The sequence below is a fragment of the Mus musculus genome, chromosome 5, assembly GCF_000001635.26.
Source record: "Mus musculus strain C57BL/6J chromosome 5, GRCm38.p6 C57BL/6J".
Classification (NCBI taxonomy): Eukaryota; Metazoa; Chordata; class Mammalia; order Rodentia; family Muridae; genus Mus; species Mus musculus.
Genome location: NC_000071.6, coordinates 125,927,424 through 125,952,728, shown reverse-complemented (window position 1 = coordinate 125,952,728; position 25,305 = coordinate 125,927,424). Strand labels below are relative to the sequence as shown.

At 43.9% G+C, this 25,305-nt stretch overlaps 1 long non-coding RNA gene across 1 annotated transcript; it reads right to left on the bottom strand.

The window, feature by feature from the left end:
- Positions 1-95: 95 nt before the first annotated feature.
- 1700048F04Rik (RIKEN cDNA 1700048F04 gene) lies at positions 96-23,960 on the bottom strand. Its single transcript, NR_166411.1, has 2 exons — positions 23,643-23,960; positions 96-845 (listed from the first exon to the last, which is right to left on the bottom strand). It is a non-coding gene; the product is annotated as an RIKEN cDNA 1700048F04 gene (long non-coding RNA).
- Positions 23,961-25,305: the final 1,345 nt, after the last annotated feature.

Sequence of the window (25,305 nt, the reverse complement as noted above, 5' to 3'; positions counted from 1 at the left end):
CCACAAACCTCCCCACCTCTTACAAATCCCTGAAGGTTAGGAGCTCTGCAGATTTGTCCCAACAGGTACATGAAGCAATAGGCAAGGCCCAGGCATCTGTTTAATGATGACTTTAATAGCGGTGTTTTCAGGACTAACTAGGAACCCCAGAGAAGTAAAAACTCCCTTGTCGCTACGTTCACTAACTTGACAGTTTTCACCACCACTCGTTTCTGCTCTAGCCCCATGAAAACTAAAGCATTCACCAAAGAAAGTGGCCCTAGACACTCAGGAGGCTACAAAACAAGTATCAGGAGGCTGCTTCAGAGGGAGGCTAAATTAATCAGCACGAAGTTCTACAGCCAGCCACATGTCCCAACCACGTGCTGCACAAGCTATAGCAAGGTCAGGATATTGTGTATAAACGAGGGAAGGAGAGAAAAAGCAAGCTGAGAAAGACAAGGTGGTGGAGAGACCTGGAATTCTACAAATCATGGAAACACTCTATGCAACCTCCTGTTGCAGGTAAGAAGAGTACTTAAACCACACAGCCTTTGCATCTCTGTTGTCATCATACTTCAATTATCTTCTTACTTGACACACGTTCATCCGGGTGAAAGGTCATGTTCTACTGTTAGCTCTCGGTAAATTCCCTGGCACCATCGATGAATCTTTGTCTCACGTTCTCAGTCCATGAAGAATGAGATGTGAGTTGTTCTCGGTAGAACCTTCAGCAGTCATTTTCCTTAGCTTGTCTTGGATGTCTTTGCCTTCAGGATCTGATTGAAGAATTAAACGTCCTTCAGAGAATCCGAGAACAGTGCGCCTCCCTCCAGCTCTCTGGAGGGCAGTCCCAGGGTTCTGCTCTGTGAAGAAGAGATAACATTTGTGAGCTGCCTGCCTGCCCTGTGCCGGGGACTGAATCTAATTGCAGTGTCTTACTGATGCTAACGAAGAGCTGGTACAATGGGCATTGCAGTCTCCATTAATGATTCATGAACTCTGCAGCTCAGCAAAGAGAAGAGTCCCATCCAGGGACACTCAGAAGTGACAGCAGGGTTTAAGCTTATGGCCTGGGGGCTCTGAAATTCATGTGATTTTTTCTCTGTGGAAAATTACTTACCCCTGAGCACTAAAGAGACTTTCTCTGTCATTACATCACTCAGGATGTAATTTAAGAAAAAAAAAACAATATAAGTAAAATAAGTCACACAAGCACACATAACCCACTCACATAGACACACACACCACTCACATAGGCACACACACACACACACACACACACACACACACACACACACTGTCTGTTGCTCTGTGTGTTTCCATCTGATCTGACTATCTAAGCTTTTGATTGGCATCATGTTTAGAGCAGGATTGGGATCCTGGATTAGTTAATCTGTTAGTATCTCCCACTGGGTTTTCTACTGTTCCCATTGATGAAGTTATTTGATGTCTATCCTATTCCAGGCATTTGAATTCACAACTAGGGCCCGAGAATTAGATCAGACACCACCATGAGTATGAGTTTCAAGGTTTTTGTTGTTAATTTGGGGGTGCACAGTTGAGCACTTTCTGCAATGCAATCTGCAGGCAAATGATTAAAATCAAGAATGCTGGGCTCTTACGAGAGAAATGTACATGGGGATGAACAAGGTGCTGTGTGTCTTACAAACAAAAACGATAAGTGTGTCTGTCTGTCTCTGTGTGTGTGTCTATGTGTGTCTGTGTCTTTGTGTGTGTGTCCAAATAATTTGGGCCAATAGAAGTGGGAAGCCACGCAACCATCCTGCCAAGAAGAAAGATATTCTTAAGACAGATAGTTGTGCCACTGACTACCAGAAACAACTATCCCAAAGGAACTGGAATTTGCCCTGGAATCTTATGTGGGTGGGAGAGAAAAGCTAAAGCCTAGTGCTAACCAGGGGCAAAACTTGTCTTCTGAGAAGTAATATCACACAATTCTAACAACTGTCAGGCCATCTTGCTAAAGAGATCAGAAACGAGTGATGAGAGGCAGGACCACACCTTGGCCAGGACAGCTTAGTGATGCACACATCTATGTTAATCTAAACCATAGGTCAGGACCCAAAAGGTAGACTTTGGGTGTGACAAGACTTCTTTTTTATTCTTCTTCCCAAGATGGCCACACTGAATAAATCTCCTTTCTCTGTTCTTTACTACCAGTGTCTGTTCACTTGGTGTATTGAGAATGGGCAGCTAAGCCCAGCTTACTAGGGCTTCCAGAGCCCAAGTGTGTCTTAGTTGGGTTTCTATTGCTGTGATGAAACACCATGACCAAAAGCAACTTGAGCAGGACAGGATTTATCTAGTTTATACTTAAAGCAACAATCCATCACCAAGAGAAGTCAAGATAGGACTTCAAGACAGGAACCTGAAAGTAAGGGCTGTTACAAAGACCATGGAGGAACACTGTTTATTGGCTTGCTTCCCTTGGCTTGCTCAGCTTGTTTTCTTGTACCACTGGAGGACCACAATCCTGAGGGTGGCACAGCCCACAATGGGCTGCACCCTTCCATATCAATCACCCCTTAAGAAAATGCCCCCACAAACTTGCCTACAGTCAGAGTCCACAGAAGCATTTTCTTGATTAAGATTTATTCTTCCCAGATGACCTTATCTTGTCTTGAGTTGACATAAAAATAGCCAGAACACCGTGGAAAGGCTTCATCAACCCTGTCTTGCTCCATGATTTACATGAGTATCCCCAAGAGCTTCACAGAAGGAAGACTAGGATGGGTGATAAGGAGGAGGAAGAGTCATGGCAGAGCTGTATCAGAGACACACTGGCTAACAGTGGGGAGAGGATTCGAAGAAGCTTAACATAGGACGGGATGCTTTAACTTTATTTTAAGAGTAGAAGGTTTTCTCGGATCAACCAGAAAGAACTGAAGATCTTCCAAGCAAAAATAATGAATGACATGTTTATCTATCCCTTAACTCCCAGACTCACTGGGCACTCAGAATCTCCATCTTACCATCAGTTGGAGTGTCTCCCCATAGCCCAGGCTTCACCCCAAGAGTCCCTACAAGGAGGTGGCACATCAACTCAGGTATAAAACTAGAATCGAGTTAAAAATAAAAACTTACCTTGTAAACAAATAGCTTTCTCTTGTCTTTAAAATGGACTCAAACTGTACCCAGAGTTAAAAGCAGCCATTGTTCTCCAGTGAAGAGGGAATAAGAATCCACTGGGCACAAATATGAGCATGATTAATACTAGACTCCTGTACCCAGAACTGGTCACATCCCACTCACATCTCTGCCTCATATCTGTGCTTGACAGAGTCCCTCCCATCACTCTGTTACAGACACGTGGTAGAGTAGTTTTTATTTAATGAAAAATTTGATAATAAAAACATTTGAATCCGGGGGGGGGGGAGGCGGGAGAGGGTAGGTGGGTGGAGGAACACCCTCATAGAAGCAGGGGGAGGGGGGAAAGGATAGGGGCGTTTCCAGGAAGGGGATGGGACTGAGAAAGAGGATAACATTTGAAATGTAAATAAAGAAAATATCCAAAAAATTATTTAAAAATATTTGTAGTCTAATTTTCTCGTCAACCTTACAAAGTAGGTCCCTGATTATCCCCACTGGACAGACAGACAGACAGATAGACAGACAAACCTGGAGAGCTTCATAAACTACCAGCAGTCACAAAACTAGCAAAAAGCAGTCAAAACTGGACTGTGTGTCATTTGGCTAGAGAAAGAATACGTTTTGCTCATTTGATGTTCTTTGGAGACAGGCTTTGTATAAACTTTCTTTTCTTTCTCTTTCTTTTCAATTTGTACAAGAGCCCAGACTGTAAAATGTGTTTCGGTGCTAGATCTATTTAAAATAAAGCCGATGACCCATGGTTTTGTTCAACACAGGAGTAGCGTACACAGCAACTTAAATGCTAAGAAAGTGATGTTTTCACAAAATATACAAAGGAACACTAATGTAGGAAAACCAGCTGAGGTAATGAACAAGACCTCTGGGCTACACTGAGATGGACTAGGCTGGAATCCAAGCTCTACAGCTCACTGATTGTGATACACAGCTGGCAGCTCAAAATAACCCATGACTCAGTTTCCTTGTGTGTGACAAGAACTATGGTCATTATTGGGGCTGAGCTGGCATTCTAGCTCAATCTCTTTTGCTGTGATAAATACCAGAGAGGAAAGTATTTATTTGACTTTCACTTTCAAGTCACAGTCTGTCACTGAAGAAAGTCAGGCAGAAACTCAAGTAGGAGCAGAGGCAGTAAGAATCATACTGCTTACTGGCTTGCTTCCTCTGGCTTGCTATATACCTTCCTTATACAGCCCAGGCCCATGCACATAGGGATTGAACTGCCCAGAGTGGGCTATTCCCTCCTCCATCCATTAGCAGACATGGTCATAGGCTAAGCTGGTCTGACAGTTCTGCAGCTGAGGTTCTCTCTTCCCAGGTGACTCTAGGTCAGTGTCACGTTGACCCCGGAAGCTGACTATGACAACTGGTGTCCTGAATCTGAGATGCTTAGCCAGTGTGCAGCAGGTGGTAGAAAATCCATAAACTCTACCACAGAAATCTGTGTGAGTGAAGAAGAGAAGATACACAGAAAACTGCAGAAAGAAGCAAAGCGGAATGTGCTAGTCGCTGTGTTGTTGCGAGGACAACACACCTGATAAAAAGCAACTTAAGAAAGAATGCATTTGTCTCGGCTCACAGTATGAGAGCACAGTCCATCATGGCAGGGAAGTCGTGATGGCAGAAGCGTGAAGCTGCTGGTGGTGTGTCATCCACAGTACGGAAACAAAGAAATGTATGTTTAGTTCATCTGTAGGGAAAACAGGATGGTGCGAAAGACAGAAAAACGGAGACAATCCTTTTGAAGAAAGAAGAATAAAGTCCAACATGTTGCCCACTAGTTCTTTTTTTTTTATTACGTGTGTGTGTGTGTGTGTGTGTGTGTGTGTGTGTGTGTGTGTTTTCCACAGAGAGCTTGTGGAAGCCAGAACACATCTAGAAGTTGGTTCTCTCCTTCCTCTATGTGTAACAGGGTCAAACTCAGGTCATGAGGCTTGGCAGTAAGTGCCTTTAACCACTGAGCCATCATTGGTTTTCATTTTAACTGTAGATTCTGGGTGTGTCTAACTTGAGGCCTGCACAGATAATGAGCAGGTAATGTATATCACGGTGACCAGTGGCACTTTGTAGTTGGAGAAGGATGAGCCTGGCAGCAGGCAGGTTCGGATTGCCACACAGTTCACCAGAGGAAGAAAAGAAATGGTGGATTCAAAGCTCAGCATCCATCAAGTACTTCTTTGCTCATGGCCACCAGCCTTGGCAGCATAGAGACTCCCTTTTTCCAGTGTAACCCTGCTGACCACTATTCTGTTTCTACAGAGGAAGGTTTGGTTTGCAGGTGGAGCTGAGCACTCAACTCCCTTACAAACATCTCTGAAGCACTCGCTCTGCCAGGCACCATGCCCTGCGCTTAGCATGCAGGTTGGCCATTCATTTAATTCTCCCCACGAAACCATGGCACAGGGACTATGATTGTGGAAGGTGTATTAGCATCCCACAGCTTATATTTAATGTTAAGAATTCTCTGCCATCCAAACAAAATAGATGTACTCAAATAAAAAAATATACATAGAGAGAGAGAGACATCCCATAATTTGCACCTGTTTCTCTTTTGCTGACGGATAAGCACCCTGAGGATACCACTTGGCCACTCACTGCACTGTCACCAAGAGTGCTTCTGCACTCGCTTGGGCATCGCTGTGGGCAGAGAGCCACACCTCACACAAAAGGGGCCTCACTCAGAGGGGCAGATGAGCTTGTTAATGAAAGGGATGGAAATTGGAGCCTTAATGAGCTACTGTATCATAAATGAGTGCAAATTACATTGTCAGTCTATTTACAATTTCACATGGCATGAAGCCTTGTAATTATGTCTATTCAATTATTGCATTCAGAGGCCTTTTCAGTATGGGCCTCTCACCGTGGCCAAAACCCACTTGGAAGCTTCTGCATCCATGGACGTTAGAACCGGCTCCGCCAGGACCCTGCACCCAACACCTTGAAATAAAATGTGGTCGAGGGGCTGAGGAAGGATTGATGTTAGAAAACAGAAGCTTGGGCCCTGTGAGGTGGCTCAGTGGGTAAAGGTGCTTGCCACCAAGTCTGGCAGCCTAAGTTCGATCCCCGGAACCCACACAGTGAAAAAAGAGAACCAACTTCTACAAGTTATATTCTGACCTCCATACAGACATCATAGCATACTGATTGGCAGATAGATAGATAGATAGATAGATAGATAGATAGATAGATAGATAGATAGATAGACAGATAGATGATAAGGTGATAGATGATAGGTAGATGACAGACAGAGAGACAGACAGGTGTATGGATAGAAAGAAAGAAAAAAAGAAAGAAAGAAAGAAAGAAAGAAAGAAAGAAAGAAAGAAAGAAAGAAAGAAAGGAAGGAAGGAAGGAAGGAAGGAAGGAAGGAAGGAAGGGAAGGTAGGTGTATGGATTGATAGAGAGATAGATAGGTAGATAGATAGATAGATAGATAGATAGATAGATAGATAGATAGACAGACAGGCAGAGTTACTTTGAAAGACAGGAGTTCATTGGGAGACATCTTCTGAGAATGACAACATGGCCACCATGTAAACTTTGAATATCTGAGAAATCAGGTCAGCAAAATCCTCCCAAAGGGGGAAAAAATGGCTTGATATAAACTAAAACCAGATGTTTCTTCAAGATTTTAAAATCCATTTGGAGACAGGATCTTTTTTTTTTCTTCCCCTCATAAATGCTGTTAACATTTTGGTACATATTTCTAAATATGCGTATACCACCACATCAGGTCTTAAATATGAATGATAATTCTTACATCATCATATCACTGATACCTAGTAAAGTGGTGGATGCGTGTAATCTCGGCACACAGGAGACTGAGGCAGGAGAATTATAAGTTCCAGGCAAGCCTGGACTACAAAGCAAGACTGTCTTTGTTTGCTTTCTATTGTTGTGATAAGAAAATGACCAAAAGCAACTTGGGAAGAAAGGTGTTTATTTCACCTTATCAGGTTTGTTTTACTGTCAAGGAGGGAAGTTAGGGAAGAAATGCAAAGCAGAGGTCATGAAGGAGTCCTGCTTACTGGCTTGTACACCATGGCTTGCTCAGCCTGCTTTCTTATAGCACCCAGTACCACCAATCCAGGGGTGCTACCACCCATAGTAGGGGCTGGGCCCTCCCACATCAATCAGCAGTTAAGAAAATTTGATCTAGACTATTCTTCAACTGAGGATCTCTCTTCCCAGGTTTGTGTCAAGTTTTGTGTCTAGGTTTATTGTCAAGTTGACAACTGGATTGAACTATAATAAGGATTTAAACACAAGTTTTCCCGAAAGCCCTTTACCCATAGAGCCATTTCCCAGCCCCACCCACTTCTTTAGGTTTGCCACTGAGGCTGATGGGAGATAGTTCCCCTCTAAGTATAAATGGAGGGTTTCCCACAGGGTCCCACAGGGGATCCCTTAAGTCATGCTAACTAGCGACAGGCTATCCCAAAACAATTCACTATCATGCATTAATTACAATGTATCTTTGGGATGCTGGAATTCTGACTGAGGAGGCTCCTAGGAGAGGAAGAGACTCTAATTGAGTTTTTACGACAATGAGGACAGTTGAAGGAAATAAACACGGCAGAGAAACAGCAATGTGGCACTGAGCTTCAATATTGCCTCTCCCCGCCACCCAGGCTCCTGCCGCTGCGGCTTATATGCTCATATTTCCTCAGCAAAACCATCCATCCTTGAAGGCAGAAGTAGATTTTGCCATCAAAAATCCCTTTCTGCTTTCCCAACACTTATAACCCAATTTTCACCAAAGGTGGAAATAGTGCTCCCACCGGCCCCGTCGCAGCCGATGAAGGATGGCGGTCACTAGTATCGATTTTTCCCCTCCCACCTCCCTTCTTCAGATCCCAGAAGCTGTGTGAGGAACAGGGCTCCCATTCTCCTCTGACAGTTCTGTGCCCATGATGGAGTAACCAGTAACCAGCACTGTGAAGAAGAACGGAAGTAACTTTAAACAGCAAGATCGCCAAAGGACCCAACGACTTAATATATCTGAGGAACAGCATGAGGCAGGCATGTTCAGAGGAGAGGCGTGGGACTTCTCATGCGCATCAGAAAATTACTTCTCAATCACTCATTATAGAAAAAGAGTTCTGTAAGACTCAGCGAGTCTCCCCCCACCCCCACTCCCACTTCTACCCCCACCCCACCCCCACCCCTACCCCGCGCCATTTTCCTATAGCCAGATAAGAAAAGACTCTCTGATGAGGAATTCCCGTTCATGGCAACTGTAATTGTCATAACTCGAATGGACAACAGCCCAGATGTTTCCTATGGTGAATAGTCAAAGAAACAGTGATACAGAAGCTGAGGGGCTGGCTTAGTCAGGATCTGCCATACAAACAAGAGGACCTGAGATCAAATTGCCAGCATCCTTGTAGAAAAGACAGGCATGAGAGTATGGGTCAGTAATGCGCTGGGTTGTAGGACAGGGAAAGGAGGATCGTTGGAGCTTCCTGGAAGCTACCCTAGCTGACTGGTGAGCTCTGGGTTCCATGAGAGACCATGTCGCAAAATATATGAGGCGAGGGGCCGGTGAGCTGGCTAGTCTGATTACTTGGATTTCATTCCAGAAACCCACATAGAGGAAGAAGAATCGGACTCCTGCAAGATGTCTTCCCACATCCAGACATGCACTGTACACACACGCGCGCCCCCACATATACAAGGTAAGTACCCAAGCGTGCATATGAACACACATACTTTAAAAATATTTGTAATGTATAAGGTGAGTGGCAATAGAAAACAGACGCTGGGCATTGACCTCTGCTTTCATATGCGCATGCACACTCATGGAGTGAAGGGGTCTCTACCATAGCAAAAGCAATTCTTCTGTGACTTCAAAACACCTAAAAAAGAATAAATTCATCAAAGACTTTTATTCTAAAAAGTAATTCATCCAATAGTCCAGAATTAAATAGAAAACCACTGCCCATTCAGAGATTAACGGCAAATGGTGGGAGCTGGCTTTGTCCTGGTGTTCCTGGGATCTGTAACAGGCTCCTGTGTGAGCCATCAGTAGCTTGCCTCTTCCCTGGGAGATTGTTTCTTTGGTCAAACAACAGCATCTAGAGAGACGTTCAGCAAAGCTCAAAGCCAGCTTTGTGAATTAGGTACCGGGACTGGCAGTGTCAAGACTTTTAAGATGGACTGTTTTTAAGATGGACTGCTTGACTGTTTCTGGTGCGACCAATGAGAAATTATCAGCTGACATGTTTGCTCTGAGTGTGAAGGCCGTACTGCGTGTTTAGCCAGCAATCCGCTCAGAGTACTGCCCTCTGGCACCGCCGTAATGCTTTATGAGGGAAGTAAGTTACGTATTGCTGTCATGCCTAGATGCTTCAGGACCTAAAAATCGGGGAGGGAGGATAAACAGTAATAAGGAAATACGAATGTGTTTACTGCCTGCTGTTTTCATTATAAACCAAGAAGGACACAAAAATTGTAGAATATGATTTCAAATCACCCCCAAGAACAAATCCCAGACATTCCTAACCTACAATAAACACATGTCCTTGGATCTAGGTCAACATTTATATGGAATGAAGACGCCTTCTAAAATTTCCTGGGGAAACAAGACTGACGTGAAACCATTTCCCCGGGTTCCCCTTGCTTGCTGTTTATTTATTTTCCCAAGTTTCATTTTATTTTTATTTATAGGTACTTGTCTGTGCAGATGCATATAGAAGCCAGAAGAGGAGCTGGAGTTACAGGCAGTTGTGAGCTGCAGGAATACAGGTGCTGGGAACTGAACTCAGGTCCTCTGCAAGGGCAGCAAAACGGAGTTGGCTCTCCAGCCCCAGAGAAAAGATTCTTTCCTTAGTAAATTCCTTAGTAAATCGTCTTGTTTTGTTTCATTTCATTTTGTTTTGTTTCTCCTTCTCTTTTCTCTTCTCTTCTCTTCTCTTCTCTTCTCTTCTCTTCTCTTCTCTTCTCTTTCTCCTCTCCTCCCCTCCTCCCCTCCTCCCCTCCTCCCCTCCTCCCCTCCTCCCCTCCTCTCCCCTCCTCTCCCCTCCTCCCCCCTCCTCTCCCCTCCTCCCCCCTCCCCTCCCCTCCCCTCCCCTCTCCTCCCCTCCCCTCCCCTCCCCTCTCCTTTCCTCTTCTTCTCTTCTCTTCTCTTTCCTCTTCTCTTCTCTTCTCTTCTCTTCTCTTCTCTTCTCTTTTCTTTTTCCCAATTTTTTATTAGGTATTTTCTTCATTTACATTTCAAATGCTTTCCCTAAAATCCCCTATACCCTCCCCCCTCCCTGCTCCCCTACCCATCCACACCCACTTCTTGGTCCTGGTGTTCCCCTGTGGGGCCTCTCTTCCCAATGACGGCCAACTAGGCCATCTTCTGCTACATATGCAGCTAGAGACACAAACTCTGGGGATACTGATTAGTTCATATTGTTGTTCCACCTATAGGGTTGTACACCACTTCAGCTCCTTGGGTGCTTTCTCTTGCTTCTCCATTGGGGGCCCTGCGTTCCATTCTATAGATGATCCTGAGCATCCACTTTTGTATTTGCTAGGCACTGGCATAGCCTCATACAAGACAGCTATAAGGAAATATCTAGACCAGGTTGCCCCGTGGGCATGTCTGTGAGAGACTGTCTAAATGATGGAGGAAGACCCAGCCCACTGTGAGAGGCGCCATTCCCTTGCAGTGAATGGTGAGGCTAACAATAAATAATGTTTTCTTTTGAAGCCTCTGACTCTTGACCTCATTACTCATGGCTTTGACCCTCAGCATTTTTTATATTTCCTCCCCTTCACTCCTGGATCTAATATAGCCCAGGCTGGCTTTGAACTCTGGATCCTCCTTTCCTCACCTCCTGAGTTCTGGAATTAGAGGTATGTATAAGCCCATACAGTTTATAGGAATAAACCCAGGACCCCGTGCATGATGAGCAAACACTCTAACAAGTGAGAGACATTCCCAGCTCTGGGTGAAAAGCACCTCTACTGGTTGGTGTGCTGTAACCCCCAATTGTTTTGAGTTTTTCATGGTGCCTCAAAGCTTGAAGAGATTGTTTTGTGTGTGATTTTTCAGTCACACTTAATTTATCTGAAACAGGATGCTGAGTTTAGCATCAGCAGGAAGACATTTGAGATAGCCTGAATTTCAGAAACACCACAATATCCAAGAGTGGGACACAAGGCAGCTGCCTTGGGAAAGAAGTTACAGTGTGCACCTGAGAGCCAAAGCTGAATAACTGAAGCTTTGAGCCACAGGCTCCCACACAGATAAACGAACTTCTCATTTTTTCTGAAACACACAACTTCAAAAATGTAGCCTTCCCTCTATGCTCATTAATTTTATCTTCAGAAATAAAGGAAATCAGGGGTGGAGAGGTGGCTCAGCAATTAAGAGCACTTGTTACTCCTACAGAGAACCAGAGTCCGGTTAACAGCACCCACATTGAGACTCATGTTGCCTGTAATGAGAGCTATAGGAAATCCAACGCCCTCTTCTGGCCTTTTTGGGTATTACACTCAAACATGCACATACCCACACATACATAAGCATAAATAAAAAACAATAAACCTTTTTACTTAAAAAATAAAATTCAACATGCTTCAAAGATAGAAAATATACTCTGTTATGACATACTAATTTACTAATTATACTATCCTTAATTACTAACAGCTATAACCACTTGGTTTAAATGACTGACCAATTGATTAGTTGTTAGATTGACTAGTAGCCCTAATACTTCTCATGTTGACCTGGTTCTTTTTCGCATCTAACTATTTTTGACGGAACATTAGACAATATGAATTTTACTGTATTAACTGACAGATACTGGTACATTCTCAGAAATACACATTTGTTTTAACATCCAATTGTTACTTAAAATCATTTTGATTTATTTAGGTCCTGATTTTTATTTAGCTGGACCAGAAGAGTACTCGCTCCAGAGTTAAGTGTTTCCAACCAACAAGGCACAAACCTTCGGTGGACTCTACCAATACTGATGGCTCGGTGAAGTTTGTTGATATACCCTGTGGAAGCCAGCGCTGCTCCCAGCAGCCTTTGTGCTGTTCCCAGCAGCCTTTGCACCAGGCTCCGACAGAGGTCGTTCTCCATTACAGTTCTCTTCTGGGTCTCAGGGATAATTTTCTCACACGCACATATTAACAGGTACTCAGCTGAATACCCCTCGACCCCTCCCAGGAATCTCGCCTCTTCCAGCTCTCTCCTGCCCATACCTTCGTCCTCCAAACTGTAATTTCTGGATTCTTCCTGCAGCTTGGAATTTTTTGATGGATTGCATTCCTAAGGACACATCTGGGTTTCTACCCTGTGCTTGCACACTCCAGACAACAAGCTGCAAGGGGCTAACAACAAACTACACAGCTCTGCTCATTCGAACCTCTTCTTTCTCTCCTTTTTTGACTTATTTTTGGTGTTATTACCAGTGATCCTTCATATATTTTATCTGCTTCTGCTGTTGTTTCCAGCATGTGGCTAAAATTTGTATCTGTAACTTCATTTTTTGTTGTTGTTGTTAGACATAATATTTGCTATTGATTTTTTTTCAAGAATTCCTTCATGCGCTTTTGAAAATGCTTTGATACCGTAAATGAAACACTCCCACTGAGGCCCAAATTAAAAGACGCTCTGTCACTAAATCACATCAGAGATTCAACAAAAAAGATTGAAAAATTCATTTTAAACTCATTACAGACTTCCCCAAACCGGCAGGGATTGTTGACAAGCAGCAGCCTGTGTCCTTGATCAAAGCTGCCATGAGCTGTTTGTAGAACAGGCTAGTCTAAGGGCAATGTCTCCCTGTGTGGTTGAGGTTGGCTTAAAATATAAGCAAAGTCCCACTGGGCTCAAGCCAATCACAGGAGGGAGTGTACAACACAATACCACCTGACACCATCAGGCTGGAGAGGTGGCTGGTGGGCCAGGGGGTGGCAGGGTTAGAGCATTGACTGCTCATACAGAGTTCAAATCTCAGCACTCACATGCATGTGATACTCCAGCTCTGGGGAATCGTCGCCCTCTTCTGGTCTCTATGAGCACCTGCACTCACATGGTGTACATACAGTATCAATCATTTACATAAATACGAGCTGAGTGTCAGGGCTGAGAGTTTTGAGTGTCTTGCACTGCCTAATTTAATAAAAGCAATAACTTTTAGAAAGGTTCCCTTCCAGTTCTCACACTTCCAGAGGGGAAAGTTGGAGTCTAAGGAGATTAACAGCTCTAAACAGAACATCTATAGACCCTGCTCCCAGATCCAGAGAGCATAACAGAAGAAGGATTAGGAAGATTGTAAGACTCTGGGGATAGGAGGAAAGCTGTGAAAAGCTGTCTTCATGTCTTCATGTCAACCTGGCCATTGCATCCATGAGCAGACAGCCACAACATCTGAGGTTACCTCCACAAGACCTGCATACAAACACACACACACACACACACACACACACACACACACACACACACACACACAAGTTGCAAGTAAGAAGGAGGATGCTAGAGACATGGCTTGGAAGTTAAGAGCATTTCTTGTTTCTGTGTTCCCAGCATCCAGCTCAAAGAGTTCACAACATCTTATAATTCCAGGTCCAGGGGTTCTGACACCCTCTTCTGGCATCCACGGGCACCAGCATGCATGGTGGTGGCACACGCCTTTAATCCCAGCACTTGGGAGGCAGAGGCAGGTAGATTTCGAGTTTGGGGCCAACTTGGTCAACAGAGTGAGTTCCAGGACAGCCAGGGCTACACAGAGAAACCCTGTCTTGAAAAAAAAAAAACAGAGGGTTAATGCTCACCCCATTATCATCTCCTGTCCTTCTGGCATTCCTGCTGACACCTTGTTTTTCCTATCCTAATCTCCTTAAAGATGTATTTTTGTTATTTTTTCCCCCTTTGTTTAATTAATCACAACATTGTAAAATTATCAGAAGTGAAAAATTGATACAGTGGCTGTAAAATCCTCAAATAGCAAGTAATAGAAGTGAGACTCAAAGAAACTCTGATTGCAAATTGCATGTGAGCACCCTCTGCTCTGCCTCCCTGGGTAAAAAGAGGGGCTTAGGGTGTGGAAAATGGCCCTTTACGCTGTCTTTCTCTCACATGCGCTACTATTTACAAGAGAACAACATCGCTTTCCTACCTGCCTCTCGGTCACCCTTTAAGTCGCCTATGGAAATCGTACTAAAGAGGCACAAATGAACAATAGCAGTGTTGGCAAAAATCAATATTTACTATAGATCACACAGCATAAACATCGCACAGCATATTAGGATAAAATGTGAGCTGCCATAATCTGCACGCTATGGGGAAATTATCGCGGCAAAATAGACTCAGTAAATATTTACTAGGACGGTGTACCTGGAACCGTGTCTAATATCCTATCTCAACAGTGTATTAGTCAGGGCTCTCCAGGGAAAGAGACCCAGTAGGGTTTATATAGTCTATAAAGGGAGATTTATTATAGGAATTGGTTCATACCATTATGGAGGCAGAGAAACCCCACAGTATGTCATACTTAAGCCGGAGAGACAGAAAAGCGCAAGGTGTAATTTAGTCTGAGGTTGAAATGCTGTGCATAGGGCAAGAGATGGAAATTGTGAGGGGATACTGGGGGCGGGTGGATAAGTCCAGAGCAAGGACTGAGGGGGGGGGGAGGGAATGGAGAGACCTGTGTCCTTTTATGCGTTTTATTTCTTTATTAGTAAATCAAAGGGGATTTTATTCTGTACCAAAAGGAGGTTTCTCTCTTCTAGAAACACATCTAGCCACCCTGAGGAGACAAAGCTGAGCAAAAAGTTCAACAGCCACAACTTGACCTGACAACCACAAGCTGACACACAAAAAAAAAACTAATCCCAAACTGATAAGTGTCTGGTTAGCTTTCGTTGTTGCTGTTGTGGTTACTTTGACACAAGCTATAGTTGTCTGAGAAGAGAGAACCTCAATTAAGAAAATGCCTCCATCAGGTTGGCCTGTAGGGAAATCTGTGGGGTGTTGTCTTGATCAATGATTGATGTGGGGAAGGCCCGGTGCCCAGCTTACTGTGGGCGATGCCACCCCTGAGCAGGTCCTAGGTTCTATAAGAAGGCAAGCCCTGAGAAGCAAGCCAGTAAGTAGCACCCCCTCCATGGCTTCTGCGTCAGCTCCTACCTTCAGGTTTCTGTCCTGAGCTCATGCTCTGACTTCCCTTCATGACAGACTGTGAAGGGGACATGGAATCCAAGTTAACCATTTGGATAATTCTCCAAGTTTCTTTTGGTCATGGAGTTCAGCACAGCAATAGATGTTTAACTAGGATTACACATAAAATTAAATGTGTGAGCACACACACACACACACACACACACACACACATGAATCCCAAACTGACACATAATATGAACCAACCACAAGTTGACATATAAAACTCATAAAATCAATCATAACTATAAACTTAAAATTCTTCTTTCTTGAGGAACACTCCTCCATTGTTGGTGGGATTGCAAGCTTGTACAACCACTCTGGAAATCAGTCTGGTGGTTCCTCAGAAAATTGGACATAGTACTACCGGAGGATCCAGCAATACCTCTCCTGGGCATATATCCAGAAGATGGCCCAACCGGTAAGAAGGACACATGCTCCACTATGTTCATAGCAGCCTTATTTATAATAGCCAGAAGCTGGAAAGAACCCAGATGCCCCTCAACAGAGGAATGGATACAGAAAATGTGGTACATCTACACAATGGAGTACTACTCAGCTATTAAAAAGAATGAATTTATGAAATTCCTAGGCAAATGGATGGACCTGGAGGGCATCATCCTGAGTGAGGTAACACATTCACAAAGGAACTCACACAATATGTACTCACTGATAAGTGGATATTAGCCCAAAACCTAGGATACCCAAGATATAAGATACAATTTGCTAAACACATGAAACTCAAGAAAAATGAAGACTGAAGTGTGGACACTATGCCCCTCCTTAGAAGTGGGAACAAAACACCCATGGAAGGAGTTACAGAGACAAAGTTTGGAGCTGAGACGAAAGGATGGACCATCTAGAGACTGCCATATCCAGGGATCCACCCCATAATCAGCTTCCAAACACTGACACCATTGCATACACTAGCAAGATTTTATCGAAAGAACCCAGATGTAGCTGTCTCTTGTGAGACTATGCCGGGGCCTAGCAAACACAGAAGTGGATGCTCACAGTCAGCTATTGGATGGATCACAGGGCTCCCAATGGAGGAGCTAGAGAAAGTACCCAAGGAGCTAAAGGGATCTGCAACCCTATAGGTGGAACAACATTATGAACTAACCAGTACCCCGGAGCTCTTGACTCTAGCTGCATATGTATCAAAAGATGGCCTAGTCGGCCATCACTGGAAAGAGAGGCCCATTGGACACGCAAACTGTATATGCCCCATTACAGGGGAACGCCAGGGCCAAAAAAATGGGAATGAGTGGGTAGGGAAGTGGTGGGATGGGTATGGGGGACTTTTGGGATAGCATTGGAAATGTAATTGAGGAAAATATGTAATAAAAAAATAAATAAAAAAATTCTTCTTTCTTAATGTTGTGTTTATATATATGTATATATGTGTGTGTGTGATATCACATATACATATACACACAAATATATATATATACATATATATGTGAGATTTTATATATATATATATCACATAATCCTAAATACATAAATATTACCTTCTCAGTCTGTAAAATGCTACTTTCATGTTTGTGTTCAGGGCTGACTATTTTGTATTGAATAGCCGATTGGTGTGCCATTCCCTGGGGAAGACTCTTTCTCCCACTCTCAGCATTCTTTGGTTTTCTGCAGTTCTAGTCATGAGTGCAGATGCCAGCCTCTCTTCCCTGGCACTTATACTGATCCACGTGCTGAGACTTTGAGCCTCTTTCTAGACCAGTGCAACTGATTTCAAGTGGGATAGTCCCTGATGTACTGGGTTCTGCTCCTAAGGACTTGTCTTTGAAATGCATTGACAACCTGTGTGTGAGATGGGGAAAACAGCTGAGTAAATGAATCTTTCCCTCCATCAGTCAACCACTCTGAGAGTCCACCAATTTATTACACTCATTCCCCATAACATGTGTAACTGGCTGGTTTTTCGTGTCAACTTGACTCAAGCTGGAGTTATCACAGAAGAGTGAGCCTCCCTTGAGGAAAGGTCTCCATGAGATCCAGCCCTAAGGCATTTTCTCAGTTAGTGACCAAGGGGGAGGGCCCAGTCCATTGTGGGTGGTGCCATCCCTGACCTAGAAGTCCTGGGTTCTATAAGAAAGCAAGCTGAGCAAACCAGGGGGGCACAATCCAGGAAGCAGCACCCCTCCATGGCCACTGCATCAGCTCCTGCCTCCAAGTTCCTCCCTTGTGTGAGTCCCTGTCCTGACTTCCTTCAGTAATAAATAGCAGTGTGGAAATGTAAGTTGAATAAACCCTTTCCTCCCCAACTTGCTTCTTGGTCATGATGTTCTGTGCAGGAAGACAAACCCTGACTAAGACGACATGTTTTTAAGTTGGACTCTTCATCTGTCTCAGAACTTCATCAGCACAGCTGTGGTGTGCATTTTTTGAGAGGGCCTGCTGGGTTGCTTTTGTACTTACTTTGTGGGATAATTTCCTTTGAATAGAATGTCTAGCTTTATGGTCTTAACGACCTAAGGCTTGACAAGGGTACATAGCATCTTCCCTCTCAGGAGCTGTCTATCTTCCCTCATCTTATGAATTATGGGTGTTTACTAGAGTTCTCCCCAGCTCCCCCAAAAAGCAATGAACCAGATAGATATATCCCTCCCTAGCTGAAGACAAGCTTCAACTGTTTGGATGCCTCAAATCTGGCAGAGGAGGGCGAGGTCCATAAGCTAACAGAAGAATCAATACGCTGTAATGAGAGATGGGAGTGGATATTTGAACTATAAAGAAATAACTTAAAGACCTCTTCTTTTTCTGGGGCGGAACACAGCGGCAGTGCACTAAGCTGAGCATGCAGTGTTTTGGCTTCAATCCCCAGCACATACACAAAAAGGAGTTTAATATTTCTGGTCAGCAAAAAGCAGGTGGGTGGGGAAGCATGCGTGTGACCCACTTTCTGCTGCTGTCATTGAAGCAGGCTCAGGATCATAGGGAACTTGCTTTGTCTCTCCTCTTCTCTTTGCTGAGCACAAATGCCACTTATCCTAGATTGGACCAGACTTTCTGCTGTCTACCTCTGGTCTTAAGAATAAAATTAAGGTGACAGCTAAGAAATGTGTTTCCAGCAGACTGTTCCTGACAAGCCTTTTCTTTATGGGTGAATTAGAAAGATGCACTGCTCAAAAGATAACTACAGATTCCTCCCAGGAAGAGAGGGTCCATCTTGGCTATAGAACCTTTGCCTCCTTCAAATGTGCGCTTGTAATTCTAGTGTTGCGGAGCAGGGAGGCTGGAGATAGGCACTTCAACCCCGCCAATCACCTAGCTTATCTGATCAATGATCCTCAGACCGGTGAGAACTCTGACTCAAAAGCCAGGGTCCTAAAATAAAAACAACACCAAGGCTGACCTCTGGCCTCCATGTATACATGCTAGCTCACACAGGAGCATGCATATGCAAAAATAAAATCATAAGTAAATAAAAATAAAAGTGGAAGATGTGCTTTGTTGGTTTTCTGGCTCCTATGAGGGTGTTTAGGACTGAGATAGCATCAGAGGGATGAGCCCAGGAAGGGGGGCCGTGGTGAGACACAACTGAGCCAATTACAATTTTATCTTTCCATCTCTCTCCTGTTTCCCGAGCTTTGTACTGGAGATGTGAGAAATGCATAGATAGAATATAAGACACAGCAGGCTTTGGGTAGGTAAATATTATGGAGTAAAAATTGCCAACCCAGTTGGTTTTCTTTTTTTAAGTAAGTGCAAATAGAATAATAGATTTATAAAGAAAATGGTTCTGGGCAGGGGAGTATGCTTGGTGGGCAGCTTGTAAGAGGAAAGAGACTCCACACTTCCCAACAAAAAGAATTAGAAAGGTTTTACTTAGAACTTGCCAATCACCCTGATATGTTTGCTATATATAGCCTTTCTGCATCAAATTACCACACAATACCCCAAATACACACGATCTCATTATTTTTCTACTTAAATTAAATAAGAAACATTGTAATAAAAAAAATCCCTCTTACCAGAATGAATCCTTCCACCCTGAAACAGACTCAAAAGGATATATACAATATAATACTATGTATCCTTAAAAAATGAAAGTCACACTGCCGTCTTCAAGACTATGGATGAACTCAGAGGAGACAATACTAAATAAAATAAGCCAATCCCGGGATGAAGCATCAGGTACATTCATAGGAACAGAGAAGAATTGTGGCTTCCAGGGCCTGGAGATGAACTGGACGTCATTGTTCACCAAGTGCAACTTTCCTTTCTACGAAAAGATTCGGTTCTGCAGGTCTGGGATTATCTCCCTTACAGAGGGCTTGCCTAGTGGGCAGAGACCCTGGTTTCTGTCCCCAGCCCCACATAAATCATGCCTGTAATCTTAACAGCTGGAAGCTTGGTAGGTGAAAGCAGGAAGACAAGGAGGGACAGGCCATCCTTGTCTTCACTGCAATTTCAAGGCCAGCCTGGGCTACATAAGACCTCATGTCATGAAGGAGAAAGAAGGTGAGTTCTGCTCTATAACATGATGAATACATGCAAGTGTGGTATACTTAAAGTGTCAGAGCATATACCCACTCTTAAATATTTGCACTACACTAAAAAATTAAATAGATAAAAAACACTTAAAACAAAATAGCTAATAATAATAATAGAATTTCTTAATGATAGTCTTGCTTTCCCACCAGGGAATTCTAGTCATTTGGCCTGTGGTGGGATCAAGACTGGTTACTGAGGGCATTCCCTTTACTTGAGTCCACTCTAAGCCCCTTCTAGTCAAAATGGCCAGACACTAGCAATTTCACATTGCTACCATAGCAGCAGGCACAAGCCAACCAATGTTGGCTCATATCTGTCTCTTGTGGTAGACTCCTGTCATGGTTAATACTGAACCATGGCCAACTAGAGGAGCTCTAGAGCCACCTAGGAGACAAAGGTCTCGGGGTGTACCTCTGAAGGAGTGGCCAGGTTTGCATCTCTGCTGCTGAGACAAGAACCCTGACTAAAATCAGCCTGGGGAGGAAAGGGTTCGTTTGACTTACAGAGTCTACTATGGAAAGAAGTCAGGCCAGGAACTCAAGGCAGGAACTGAAGCAGAGGCCATGAAGTATCAGTATTTACTGGCTTGCTCTCCATCACTTGCTCAGCCTGCTTTCTTTCATCACCCAGGACCACCTGCGCAGGGATGGCACCACCCACAGTGAACTGGGCCCTCCCACAGCAATCATTATTTAAGACAGTACCCCCACAGTCTTCCCCACAGGTCAATCTAATGGAGGCAATCCCTCAGTTGCGACTCTGCTTCCTAACTGTGGGTGGAACATGGCCAAATGCCCCACACCTAAGCTGCCATGTCATCCCCACAAAGATGATCTGTGCCCTTGCATTATAATACAAAGTAAACCCTTCTTTCCTTAATTGATTCCTTGTCAGATATTCGGTCCCAGGCACAAGAAACAGTAACACAGCCCACAGGAATGAAGACCCCAGAACTGATATCACCAGACATCTTACTGCCCTCTGACTCCTTAGAACACACACCTTACTCATTAGCCAATAATATTACCTCTTCTCCACCGAGGAACATCTGATGCCCCCAAGGGATATTTCCATGAGGCAAATTTAAAAGACTGCTATTAGCTATTAGGCGCTTCTGTTTGGCTCTAAATATCAACTTGGAAGTGTCAATTTGCCAGCAAGTCCTTAAGTCCCAAGGCTCTGAATCACTAACACAGCTAGCTGCAGGGCTCGACTCTCGGCATCTGTCAAGATCGTGCATTTTCTGCCAGCAGCATCTGAGCTATTTAAGTGGGTGACAGTCTATGCCTAGAACAGCATATAGAGTGAGCTAACATCATAGGATCTGAATGTAAAATGCCAGGACAGCTTAGCCACAGCATGGGGGAGGCTTGGAGCTAATACTTACTCTCCCTACCCTCATTTTTAAAGACAGGGACATAGTTTCTATTTCCCATGCTGGCCATGAACTTGTTGTAAATCCAAAGATGATCTTGGACTTCGGCTCCTTTCATTGGTCTTTCCAAGTGCTAGAATTACAGGTTTTCGTCATTATCCCTGGTTTATGCCGGTATTGGGAATTGAACCCAGGACTATATGGATGCTAGACAGGCACTCTACCCATTGAACTAGTTTGCCATCTTTGCCACATCTCTTCTTTAATATCTGTTTTATTTTCACGTATGAATATGTGCACACATCATTCATTTCTCTCTGTATATGCACACAACTTTAAATGTATCAGTGTTGCTTATACTTAATACACACACACACACACACACACACACACACACACACACACACACACACACCAGGATACTTGTTTACTTGAGTCTGTCTGTAAACACGCTGCCTTTGTTTGAACTTGGTTCTTCCTCGACATTCAAACAATCAAATACGGAGAGCTCTGCATATCCTATTGACAGGCAGGTATCCTCAGGGATGGGTGGCAGAGAAGAACAACAGAAATAAAGAGTGTACATGTGTCTGGGGGAGCTGCCTTGAGGGTATAAAGCCTGACACTCGTGTGGAAGCCCTGACTCTTCTCCTTACTGCCTGCAGAGCTTGGTTTCAGACTCTCAGGACTACAGGAGTCATTTGCAGCTAAGTCAAAACCGAACTTCTGAACTCGGTTGGATGAAGTTGCAAGCTAAGGATAGAGAATGGTGACAGACAGCCTACTAATTACCAGAGCCCTCTACACTGGTGTCTAGGGAGAGCAGAAATAGAAACAGTTGTAATAAAACAGGTGAGAGCACATCAGAGGGACAGGGAAAAGCCAGGGTGTCAGACATCAGCCCTGGGAGGCGGTATGATCTGTCCTCTATTCTGAATTGTGCATATATTGCATGTGTGTGTGTGTGTTACATTATTTTATAGTATTTTATGAAATAAATGGAAATAGAAGGACTGTTGAGCAAATAATATAACCTATAGAAGATAACATAGTATAAAATACTATAGTGTGTTATTTTTATACTTTGGGGGAATATATGGAGTACCCATAATATTTTATATACATTTAATTTAGGTTGTATATTTTTATATACAGCATATATAGTCTCATGGTACAGCTCATTTTAATTTGTCACCATGGTAACCAAAAATAAATGATCTCACTAGAAAAACTTAAGTGAAGTTAGCAGACACCCAGCTCTGCTTCCATGCTCACCATGAAGGCTTGCTTTAATGTTCTAAATATGTATGCATCATTAATACATGATTTTGTCTGCACTACCAACATGGCAGGGCGAGGAAAGATGCTAAGATCCACCTTAGGGTGTGTGTGTGTGTGTGTGTGTGTGTGTGTGTGTGTGTGTCTGTGTGTGTGTGTGTCTTTGTGTGTGTCTGTGTGTTGTCCAGCCATGTTGAAGAAACACAATTAAAGGTCTGACTTCAGGCTGGACAGTGGTGGTGCACTCCTTTAATCCCAGCACTTGGGAGGCAGAGGCAGGCAGATTTCTGAGTTTGAGGCCAGCCTAGTCTACAGAGTGAGTTTCAGGACAGCCAGGGCTACACAGAGAAACCCTGTCTTGAAAAACCAAAAAAAAAAAAAAAAAAAAAAGGTCTGACTTCAGATCTATTCATGGTGTGTGTGTGGGGTGTGTGTGTGTGTTGGGGGGGTATGTGTTTGGTGTCCCAAGATTACTTTACTGAGGCAACCCTTGTCCTGTCCTGGTCACATTCCTTCCTTAATGTTGGCCTCAGATATTCTGCTTACTCATGTGCCTGTGGGGCTGTGTGCCAGGGCTCATCTCCATGTTCCAATACATGACCTGTTCATCCTTATTTGAAAAATCAGCTATGGAGAGTGTTTGTGGGCTTGCCCTAAGGTACTGGTGAGGGGGCAATCAACTGATCTGTGAAGGGGGATCTTATAAACACATCTTAGGGACCAATTATATCCACCTTGCCTTCTGTTTTATTACAGCACGGATCACAGACAGGAGGATGGGACCCAGGTACACTGTGACTGTCTTCCTCACTTTCTATTGCTTTCTGAACTTGATTCCTTTAGTTTTTCAAGACAGACGACAGCCAAAGGCAATATTTATACCTAATCTGGGTAGCCATGGTAGTAAAGGGAATCACACCTTGCTCTCTCACTTCTGCCCACCAAGACCAGCCTCATTGTGGGCCCAAGGCAGGTGCTATCAGCAATTTATGTCTGTTTCTTTTGGTAAATCTTTGTTTAACAAAAGACTTGTCCATCTGTATTACAAAACTGCTTTCCTCACTCTTATACAGTGATGTTTGAAAGCTATATGTTGTGTTTTGTTGACCCATTTTTGAAAAAGTGACTAGGTCTTACATTTGTGTGTGTGTGTGTGTGTGTGTGTGTGTGTGTGTGTGTGTGTGTGTGTAAATGTCCACATACCTTCAGGGACCAGAAGAAGGCATCAGGTCCCCTTGATCTGGAGTTACAGACGGTAGGAGCCACCTGATGTGGGTGCTGGAAACCAAACTCCAGTCTTCTATGAGAGCAGCAAGTGTCCTTAACCCCTGAGCCACATCCCCAGATCCTTCGCTGATGTTGATATACATATATATCCAAAATCTCATGGCTCGTCTTATTGCCTTATTTGATTTATCTAAAGACACAGAACCAATAAGCAGGGTGTGGGAGGGGTGGGTGTGGGTGGAGGAGTAGGGGAGATTGCAGCCATTTATCCGTTACTTCATTATGACTATCTCTGGCCACCTTAAACATAGACTGGAAGAACTTTCCTAGCCAATCAAAATTCCCATCTCCTAGTCATCACTAGTTGCCAGGTGCTGGTTGGGTTCCATCACAAAAGGAACTGTGTGGTCTATGGAAGCCCCTGGAGGGAGGTAGCAACCAGAAGGTAATCTGTAGGGTCATACAAACCACCTTATCTCATTGTATCCAACTCATCCTGTAGGAGCCAAGCGATTGGGATTGGCTGAGGACAACAGCCAACTCTATGGGGTTCTGGTTCTCTTGAGAGATAGAGTGATTTTTTTTTTTTTACATTTATCATTGAGATGAGACAAGAGCTGGCCAAAAGATTTCTACTTGAGTAACAGAATAAGCCCACAACGAACTCAACCTGTATCCGGAAGCACAGGCAGCCTGAAGGACCTACCGCGCGGTTCAGCTCTTTCGCTACGTGAAAAGTTTTGTAAATATATTTTTATTTATCCTTTGAGAATTTCACATATGGTTACAACGAATCCTGATTGTGTTCATCCTGCTTCTCCCTGAATCGCCTCACAGACCTCTTCACACCCATCTTCCTCCCACTTCCATGACTTTATTTTAATAACCCTTGGTTCAAATTCATGCTTTGCCACCTGTGCATGAGTAAGCGGCCATCCACTGGTGCGGGATCAACATACCAGGGGCCGCATCCCTGTGGAGAACTGACTTCTCCACAAGTGGCCTTCAAGGTTCAGTAACTCCTCAGCCTAGGATGAGATCTTGGAGCCCCCCCCCCTTGCCCACCTCCACCCCCCACACATGCTGATCGATTCCATGCTGAAATGTTGACTGGCTTGGCTGTGTTCAGGCCTTAACCACCATGGCTGCTGAGAGTTCAAGGTCGCAGTGGTCCTGTTAGGTCCAGAGCACACCATTTTGCTCCTGTCTCCCTGACCTCTGGGTCTCATGACCTTTAACCTTAGCAGCAAGAGTTACAAGCCTGACCAGGTCTACCTCTTCCACTGAGGATAAAACAGACCATCTTAAACAATAATTAGAACAGCCCTTAGAACATGGTCTAAGCTGATATCTAAGGGTGATTATCATCACCAGATAGCCAAGTAAAACCCCCCAAATACCAAATGCTTGAACCAAAATATAATAAATGCTGTCAAGAAGAATGGAGAACTGCCTAATCTAATGCATATTGTGCATGAAAAAAGCTCAGGGAATGGCTAGAGAGGTGGCCCAGTGGTTAGAGCACTGGTTGCCCTTCCAGAGGACCCAGACTTGAGTCCCAGCACCCACATGAAAGTTCACAACCATCTGTAACTCTGGTCCTATGGGGATGTACACACTCTGTCAGACTCTGAGGGCA